Source organism: Octodon degus, unplaced genomic scaffold, assembly GCF_000260255.1.
Source record: "Octodon degus isolate 3935 unplaced genomic scaffold, OctDeg1.0 scaffold00059, whole genome shotgun sequence".
Taxonomy (NCBI): Eukaryota; Metazoa; Chordata; class Mammalia; order Rodentia; family Octodontidae; genus Octodon; species Octodon degus.
This window is the reverse complement of record NW_004524635.1, coordinates 503,910-514,532: the sequence shown is the minus strand read 5'-3', so window position 1 is coordinate 514,532 and position 10,623 is coordinate 503,910.

The following is a 10,623-nucleotide window of genomic DNA, read 5'->3' as shown; positions in this document are numbered from 1 at the left end:
AGGGCTACAGGGTCTCACTATATAGATTGGACTCATAGTAATTCAGCCTCCCAAGTGCTGGGATTACAGGCGTTTGTCACCACGCCCAGTCTCGATCACTGTCTCAGTGCACCCCAAGGGCAGGGACAGCATTGCTGGCCCGGGGATTGAACACCCAGCCCCTGCGCCTGCTTGCAGGAACTTTAATCTGCTGAGCTATTTGGCTGGTCCTTTAAATTAATTTTTGGATTAAGGTTTTTTAAATTGCACATCAGTAATATTGATTTCGTAATTGTTCCAACATGCATTATGTGCAGAATATTTTGTTATGTAAATTAGCTGCAGCTCTAAAAGAAATATTAATTTATTTTTAAATTCTGTGCTCATATGGTCAATTTAGAATTGCCCTTTAATTTATGAAATCCCTGTTTGAATTCCCTTTTCATGATTACAACTTGATATGAGTTAATAAATGTCCATAATTTGATAGGTGAGGTTTTAAAACAAATGAGCTCTGCTTCAAAGTCAAACCCATTTGCTTATAAAATATGGCCAAATTTTGTAAATAGAGATGTAAATATTAAATAAAAATTAATAGTGGTACTCAATTTCAATTATAAGAAAATTCATCATGTTTGAAATGACTTGAGTGTAAATTTCATCTTTCAATTATAAAGTTTATGAACTCTAAGTAGAGATCAAACACATCCAATAAAACTTTGGCCCCTGAACTAACCAGCACTGCAAGTATAAAACATAACAGAATTGTAAAGCAAAGGAAGATTAAAGTATCTCAATAATTTTAGATTTGATTGCATATCAAAGTAATAATATTTTCGATATATTTAGTAAAATGTAATGCAATATTAATTACACCTGTATCTCCTTACTTTTCTAATGATTATTAGAACATACAAAAGTGTACATGGCTCGCCTTATGTTTATATTGGATGGTTCTGAGCTTGGAAAACGCATGTCTGTAAAACATATACTAACAAGAACAAAAAGAACAAAAAGAACAGCTATATTAATACTTTGTATTGCTAGTATTCCTGTATTTTAGATTTAAAATAGAATATTTTGCTTGCTATTGCCTGTAATTCTAGTCTTTTGGAATTTTCTTATCAAGTTTGTAAATTTCTATTGAGGACTCAAATTGCAGGAAGAGATTGAGACATGAGCACTAAGACCCTTCTCCATATTGCAAGCAAAATAGGCCCACTGGGGACTGGAGTTGTTAAAAGACAATCTGAAAGAGTCCACATAAGAATTTAATCAGTTTGTGAGTGTTTTCACCCTGAGGAAAACCTTACTATTGTGTGATAACCTCACTAATATTTGCTTTTATCTGTATCTATAATTCTGATAACTTCCCTAATCAGTACTTGGAGTCTTCCTCTAAAACACTTTATATTCGCCTTAATTTTACCTTACATTTTTTCTCATTTTAAGCCTCTCAGGTGAAACAACTTGTGCAGACTTTTAATTTGGCTTTGTGATGTCTTGATTTCATATTTTACACCAGGATACTATATTAAAACCTGAAAGAGGTTTTCATACAAATGAATATTTTACTATTTTATTGACAAATGAATATTTGAAAATTATTTATTGATGAACTTGAAGATACATTTGCTTTGAGGAACCAGGTGATTTTTCACTATTTGAAAAAGACTGCCTTAGATTATGATGATCACAATACAATATGAATTTTCTGCAAATTTAGACTACATATGAGGAAGACACAGAAGTGACAAGATGTGATCAGTGGTCAACCAGTGAGCTACACTTCACTTTTTCATTTGTCCATTTATTCATCCATTCAACATGTTACAAACATAAAAGAGCTATTTAAATGCTTACAAATAGCCATGAAAAACAAAAGCAGTCCCTTCTTCATATAGGTGATATTTTGGTGGAGAAAGGCAGATCAATCATGTAATTATCAAAATTACTTTTTTAAAGAACTCTGGAGAAGCAGTGCATGGTTTAATTGAACCCATACAGTGAAACTGATAAGGTGAGGAGAATCGTAAAAGGCTTCAAAGGGAAATAATGTTTGAGCTGATCTCTGGAGCAGGTATTAATTAAGAAATGCAAGAAAGAGTATTGGAGAGAGAAGAGAAACCTTATAAAATTCCCAAGGCCAGAGAAGACATCGGATTTTAAAGAACTAAAGTTGACATGTGTGGCTGGAATAAGGTAAGGAATAAGGTATTCTGGGTGAAACTGCTGATGCAAGTAGCAAGGACCAGAATGCGCTTTGTCTTGAAGGCATTATAAATGATTTAGTTATGATTCTACTAACCATAAAAGTACTTAAAGCTGGAAGCATGCAGTTATGGATATATTTGTGAAGTAGAACGTATATTTTTGTGTTTCAGCTTTGCTACATGGTGCAAAACAAATAGAAAATAGGGGGGGATTTGGTTTTGTTTTCTTAATCAGAGACATATGTCAACAAGGACAATGTGGACATGGATATTGACAGTATTTGGCAGAGTAAAGTGGAAATATAGCATATATTCCAGAGTGACGGAATTTTAGAAGTGGATGATCATGGAAAAAGGTGGTAATATGTCACTCCAAAGATCCTGGATTACACAATCAGACATATTTGGATCATTCACTAGAATGGAATGCACAGGAGGAGATGCGGCTTTAAGATAATAATAATGAATTTAATTTTATTTTTTTTTTTGGTGGAACCGGGGATTGAACTCAGATCCTTGCATTTGCCAGTCAAGAGCTTATCCTACTGAGCCATCTCCCCAGCCCTCTGAATTTAATTTTAAATGAACTCATTCTAAAAAGTTAGTAGTACATGCAGGACCTGCTAGTAGTGAAGTTAGGAAAGTAGAAATACTTAAAATTCTGAATTTTGATTTTATGTTGGGGAATAGATTTCAGAACCCATACAGATACCCAAACCCCTGGATGCTCAAGTCTCTGATGTTTCTAAACTTTTATTTTAATTTTACTTTATTAGTACAGGCCTGTTGTATATAATGTTTACATTCCTTGTAGGAAGTTGGTACATGTGCATAGTGCATTTGAATTCCTTCTTCCATTCTCCCAACTCTTGCTTACCTTCCTTTTCTTGTACATGTTTGCAGTAGGTTAATATTTCTTGTATGAAGTTCAGACACAAATATAACACATCCCAATTCTGTTTTTGTTTATCCTTTATCCTTTCTTTTCCTCCCTGTCTATCTTTTGATTCTCTAATTTAATAGAAACCATATGATATTTAAACTTGTGTGCCTGACTTATTTCAATTATTGAATCAAGATGTACACGTAGGCCTACAAATGACTCAGTTTATCTTTCATTGTGGCAGAGTAGTATTACCACAAGTATCTTACATAAAGTAGAGTGGTTGTGCATATTACCTATATATATCCTCTTGTATACTTTAAATCATATCTAAATTATTTGTAATATCTAATGTAACATAAATCACATATAATTTTCTGACATTATAACAATATCCTTCTCTCTAGATATACATGATTATAGCTGTAATCATGCATGAGTCTACAAATATTGAGAGAGAATATGCATGAGTAAGTAATAAATGAACTCACTGTTAAAATATTTATTCAATATTTTTTATGTCAGTGTGCCAAGAGCTCTCCAGAGGACTAGTGATACAACAGTAAACAAAACAGTCAAAACCACTTACTCTTTGTCTCTTCCATAACTGAGACAATAATTATGTATAATTGATAGGTAATTATGCATACATTGAAAAAGGAAATACAATGGAGAAGTAACAGAGCATAGAAACTAGGACTATAAATTCAACAATTAGACATTGTAATGTTAAATAAAATTTAACATTGTAATGTTAAATTTTTATTAGAGATAACTGACACTAGTAATAGATAACTGAGACTAGAAAGAATATAAATAAATGAGGATGCAAACCAAGCTTATATCTAGAAGAATGTTCCAAATGAAGTACCAGTGCAAAGACCCTATAGAATGGACCCATGTGTTCAAGGAATCTGTCCCTGTAGACATTGCAAAGTAAATGACAAAAGGCATTGGAAAAGTAGAGGTCGTGGTGGACTACAGTTAACAGAGTTTTGCACACCACTGTAAGAATATTAACTTGTTGAGAGAAGTGGACAGTCTTCAAGTTTCTCAAAGATTACAATATTGTCGTGAGATGATTTATATCTGAAAGGACAATGCTTATTATTTTCAGGAGAGAACATTTTACAGAGGGTGACTATCTGTCTTGGTTTTCTTGAATCTAAAAGTTTCCTTGAGACATGGTAATTTCAGTGCTAAGATCAGGAATTTCCCAAGAAAACTGAGATACTTTCTCATACTAAGACACTACAGGAGAAGATCAGGAGTAGAAGGAGAAAACCACTGAGGAGCCTAATGCAATCACCTCAAGCAGTCATGATGTTCATGACCAAGGTGATAGCCATGGAGCTGCAAGCAGTGACCATGTTACAGAGTTATGAAATTAGATGATTGGGTTTTTTGAAAGACTAGATCATATAGTAGGAGAGTACAAAGGTCAAGGCTAACCCTTAATGAAAGGACTGACTCATCATTAATTGAGTTGAGTCAGCCTATGGGTGGAGTAAAAGTATAGGAAGAATGACACTTTTGATCATATTGAACTTTAAATACACATTAGATATTTAACTGAAGATATTTATTATGCAATTGGACATACAAACATAGAACAGGGTCATAAAATCTGTGTTAAAAAATCTATAGTTGGAAGATATCAACAAGCAAATTTCTTTTAAACTTTTTTTTCTGTATTTTAGGGAAGCATCTACAAGGTGTTCAGGGTCTCATTACTAGATCAGACTTGTAGTGATTTTCCTGTTTACAGTCTCCCAAATGCTGGGATTACAGGTGCACGCCACCACATCCAGTCTCAATTGCTATCTCAGCATGCCCCAGGGGCAGGGATGGCACAGTGGGCCTGAGGATCGAGCCTATGGGCTGTGCACCTGCTTGCAGTTGTTTTAATCCTCTGAGCTATTTGACTAGCCCTGAAATTTCATTTGAAGTTGTAAGATTAGGTGCATTATCAAAACATTAGTTAAGAGAGAGAAAAATCAAAGGACTAGAAAAAAAAATCACCTACTCATGGTGTATGGACTGTAGGGAATGCAAATACTTAAATGCCTACATTTTGAAAGGGAAGATGGTCAGGCAAATAAAAATTGAAAGGAGAAAATTAAAGATATAGAGAGAAAGTTTAGAAAAGAGAAACAGCCCAGGAGTAATTAAAAAGTTGATTTAGTTCATTAGTCCAAGAAAAATAGGTTGTTCCTTAGCTACTGTTCAAAATTCAAACGATAATTGCCAGTTGGTCCATAAATCCATCCCATTTTGTCTATAATTTATGTGGGTGTAGCTGGCTTTAGTAGTTGCACATTCAATAGTTAGTTAGTCAGTAACAGTCTCATTTCAATGACCAATTTTCCAAAACTATTATTTAATGCATCCCTAAGTGCTCCCATTTCTTAAAATTTCTGTCTTTATGCACCATACTTTCCCAAATGCTCTAAACTATCAAGAAAGACAAGCTCCAGTATAGTTCTTATTTATTTATTTATTTATTTATTTATTCATTTATTTATTTTTTATTCAAGGTCTTACTATGCAGCTCCAACTCATCGTGACCCTCCTGTTTTTTGCCTCCCCAGTGCTGGGATTATGGGTGTGCACCAATGCCTGGACTCCATTGCTGGCTCAGCACACCCAAGAGTGGGGCCAGCATGGTATGTGGTGCCAGGGATCAAACCCTGGCCCTGTATAGTTAGTCTGCTGAGCTATCTGCCTTGTTTGGTACAGAGCACATTTATCTTTCTGTTCCAGACAAATGTACTCTCTTCTTTTGACCATATGTGTTATGGTTTGTGTATAGTTGTCCCCCCAAAGCCTCATGCAGTCTTGGGGTAGATTTTGGAGTTTGTGATTGATTGCTTTGGGTGTGGATGCAGCACCTGCCCTGGGGCAGGTAATTTGCATTACAATGTAAGGTGGGGAAAGACACTAGCTGCTTGAGCTGTTGTTACTCCCTTGTGCTCTTGCTCTTTGCCACCACCATGAAAGGTTGCTTTCTGCTATGTGCTGTTCTGCCTTGCAGCCAGCTGAGTATGGACTGAAGCCTGCAGTAACTGTGAGGTAAATAAACCTTTCCTTCCTTCATTTTGAGTGTCGGGTATTTGTCCCAGCAATGAGAGAAGAGTAACTAATACAGAATTTGGTACCAGGAGTGGGGCCATTTCTGTGGCTAAACCTGACCATGTGGATTACAAGCTTTTGGGAATGGCTTATGGTAAGAGATAGGAAAGGTTCAGAGATGTTACTTACAAGTGAAGCACTGTAACAGCTTCAGCTGTTCTGTTTGGGAGATTCTGGTCAGAGCTCAGAAGACCAGAAGGCCGATGGAAAGCCAGCCTGTAAAGACCAGGCTGGGGAGGTTTCTGCTGGGAAGAAGGACTGCATTGGTTGTTGGACTCCAGATCATTTGCGTTTTGACTTGGTAGAAAAGCTGTCTGCATTTTGCTCATGTCCAGAGACTTTGCCTGAGATTGAGTTTAAGCACAGTGGACTGATTAATCTGGCAAAAGATATTTCAAAGCAGCCAAATATTGGGGCAGTGTCTTGGTTGTTACTGGGGGTTTTTTAGCCAGATTTATGTTGAGAATGAAGAGCAAGAAGCCCAGCAGGATGGCCCAAACTGTGAGTTTGGCCAGAAAGGAAGCTCCAATAAAGCTGTGGGTTGCAAAGATGGAGCTGAGAGGATCTCCATTGCTGGGAAGGAACCTGAGAATGGAAAGGATGGCCTGCGGGCATCACAGGAGGAGGCAGGTCTTCACCCTTTATAGCCTCAGAACTGCAAAAGTCAGGAACTCTGCCTTGAGGGGAAAGCCGCAGAACCCCCTGTTTCAGAATGTTGGTGGTGGCCATACCAGGTTCCAGAATGGTGCTAGCATGGAGAAATTATTCCTCCAAATCAGGATCAGAGTGCCCAGCCATCCAGGCACTTGACCCCTACAGCCAAGAGAGAGAAAAGCCTGGCTACTGCTCCAGCTGGCAGCAGACCTTGGTGTCATCCACGTGGCACACTTTCTAGGCACATGCAGAATGTAGGACTTCTGAGGTTAAGAAGGCTTCCACCTTGATTTCAAAAGAAAGCCTGGGAGGTCAGGCAGTGCACCCCTGAGAGGGTAGTGCTTGAAGCTGTGAGTGAGAAGCCTATTCAGTGGAAACCCCAGAAGTATGGAAAAGCCAGGTATGGGGATCATCTAAGAGAAACTGCAAAGAGGGAGCAAAGCTGACCTAAGAGAGAAGCCCTGGGAACTACCACCAAGAATACCATAGGAGCAGAACTTATGGAGCTCATAATTTACCACAGATTGCTTCAGATGTTCCATATGGAACTGTAGGACTTAATGTTTGTCCTTCTGGATTTTGGACTTGTGTTGGTCCCAATGCTTCTTATCCTGCTGTGTGTGTACTTTTCGGAATGGCAGTGTTTGTTTTGTGCCTTTGAATGTTGCAAATGTTTAAGTTTTCATTTGTACAGGGGCTCACAGTTAAGAGTTTGCCTTGGATCATGGAGTAGAATTGGCACTTGGACTTTTCAGCAATGCTGAAACTGTTGAGACTTTGGCAACTCTTAGAGATGGACTAGAATGTCTTTTGCATAAAGGGGTGAGTATGAGTCTTTGGGGGTTCAGGGGCAGAATGTTATGCTTCGTGTATAGTTGTCCTCCCAAAGCCTCATGCAGTCTTGGGGCAGATTTTGGAGTTTGTGATTGATTGTTTTGGGTGTGGATGCAGCACCTGCCCTGGGGCAGTTAATTTGCATTACAATGTAAGGCGGGGAGAGACACTAGCTGCTTGAGCTGCTGCTCCTCCTCTCTTGTGCTCTTGCTCTTTCCTGTCACCATGAAAGGTTGCTTTCTGCTATGTGCTGTTCTGCCTTGGAGCCAGCTGAGTATGGACTGAAACCTCCAGTAACTATGAGCTAAATAAATCTTTCCTTCCTTCATTTTGAGTGTGTGGTATTTGTCCCAGCAACAAAAGAAGAGTAACTAAGACAATATGTCTCAAAAAGGAAGGAATGGCCAGAAATGTTCAATATAACTACATGAAGAACATAAGGATTAACAGGGATGTTAGTTAACTTTTTATCACTGTGGCAAAAAAAAATATATGAGAAGAAAAACTTGCAGACAGAAATGTTTAGTGGAGCACAATTTTAGGGGTTTCAGCATTTCAGTACATGGTTTCTTTGTTTGGGGTCTGTGACAAGACAGATTGTTGTGGTGGGGAGCATGGTATACTAAAGATTTCTCTTCATGGTAGCAATGAAGGGAGTGCTGTGCCCCCTGGGCAAGATACCACCTTCAAAGATGTATCTCCAAAGATCTAGTTTTTCTAGCTATGTCCTACCTCATTCTAAATTTCCGCCACTTCCCAAAAGCCCATTAAATTATGAATCTTCATAAACCAATAACCTGTTAAAAAGCCCAATTCTCAACTTCTAAGTATTGCTGCCTTGTGACTTTTTGATACATTGGCCTTTGGGGATATTTTAGATCCTCATCATAGCAAGTGATCAGTGGATTTATCAATAGAAGTTACTGATAATTTTTCAGAGGCATTTCCATCTAGTGGTTAGGGAATCAAACGTAAGTAGCAGGAGTTAACAGGGGGAATTTATAAAAATAGCAGTGAAAATCTTGAGGTCTTGGCCTAGACCCAGTCTTTGGAATGAGTAGATGGCAAATGACTTAAGTGATAGAGACAAATGGTATAATTTTGGGGGCTTCAAGGAGGATCAGGAGTAAAGACAAAAAGTTCCACCAGGCAGCTGGTATTTGGTTTTCAATCAAAGAAGGGAATATTGAGGCAGGCACAGAACTGAGCAGGACCTTGGAAATCATTTTAAAGGCTTCTCCAGGCAGTAAATTTTGCCAATTAAGACAAGTGTTTGAACTGTAAGGTTGGTAGCTATGTTCCATTGGAATAGGGTATGTCAGCAGCCCATGTGCTTGGCTGCCTCAGCTGTGGTATAATCTTGACTTCAGAGCACTATGAATGTGCTCTTTTCTAACACAGCCAGAGGTGTCAGTGTTCAGCAACAAAACCCTATATAGCCTGCTCTCCAACATTGTAGTTTCTATAAAGTAAAATTTAAATTTTAGAAAAGTATTAGTATTGTAGCCAAAAAGGTACAGAGCATTCCCATATACTCCAAATCAATCTTCTCCTATTATTAAAATTCCCCTGGAGAGAATACTGTTTTTGAAAATTTCACTCTGAACATTAAAAATAAAATATAAATAGGTAGGCAGGAATTCAAATTAAAGACAAAGAACACCAAACCAAGCTGAACTTACACCAGCAACAACAACCCTGCCAAGGAGGATGCTATAACTGGAAAAATAGTCCCATAAAAAGGTCAGAAGAAGATTTCTTGAGATGAATTAAAAACTGAAGGAACACATAACAAGAACATAAACCTCTCTGGTAAAGAGTCCCTGCTACCACCTGATTTTCACCAATGGGCTCAAAACATATGCTGATGAAAAGGCAGCCTGTTTAACAAATGGTGCTGAGTAAATTTAAAATTCATATGCATAAAATTGAAATTAGATCTCTAGGTGGCATCCTGTACTAAAATCAAAATAGATACAAAACCTAGATACAAAATCAGAAGTGTTGCCACGTTCCAGGAACCACCAGATCAAGTCCTAGCCCAGGCCTGGTGAGTGTATGGGAGAGCTGCCTCTCCCCCCTACTCCAACTTGTCCCCTCCAGGCTCAGCTCAGGCCTGACATACAGGCCTGGGGTGAAACCCTGCAGCTGCAATTCCTGGAGAGAGTGTAGAGGATAGAACCACCCAACTAGTCCAGGAAAAGAACATCTTGCCAGAGGGGCACAACAGGTTCACGTCCAAGGGCCGCAGCAGGAAGGAGCTGAGCACAGCAGCCAGACCCGAGCCAGGCACAGCTGGATAAATCCAAACTTTGTAGATCTGTACGTGAACTTCAATACGTGCTAAGGTTATAACTACAACGAAGATCTACAACAAAGGTCAGAAGACAGTGATACACAAAATGATGAGAAGGAACAAAATGCAACCTCAGAACCCAAGCCTACAGGTAACAAGTGCAGAGGACACTAACACAGAACAAACTGGGAATCACACAGCTGAAAGCAATGAAGCAATGGCTTCTGAAATAAAGAAACAGCTGCAGAAAGGTATAGAGGAACTCAGATTGGAAATAAAACAAAAAAATCCCTCAATTAATAACATCTGCAATAAACAATCAAATGCAGAAACATATGGAGGAAATCCAATGCCCACCCAGAACAAGTGCAGAGGACACTAACTCTGCTCAGATGCATGAATTAACAGTGTAAATAATAAATAAGCAACAGCAGAAAGGTATAGAGGAACTCAGAGCGCAATTCCTTACTGAAATAAAAAAACAATTCTCAGAACTCATAGTATCTGAAGTAAAGAAGCAACTACAGAAACATAGGGAGGAAACCCAATCTGAAAAAAAACACTGCAGTAAAAGAATTGATAACTGCTTCTAAAGAAGACATTGAAAAAAAAATAGAGATCAGAAAAATGAC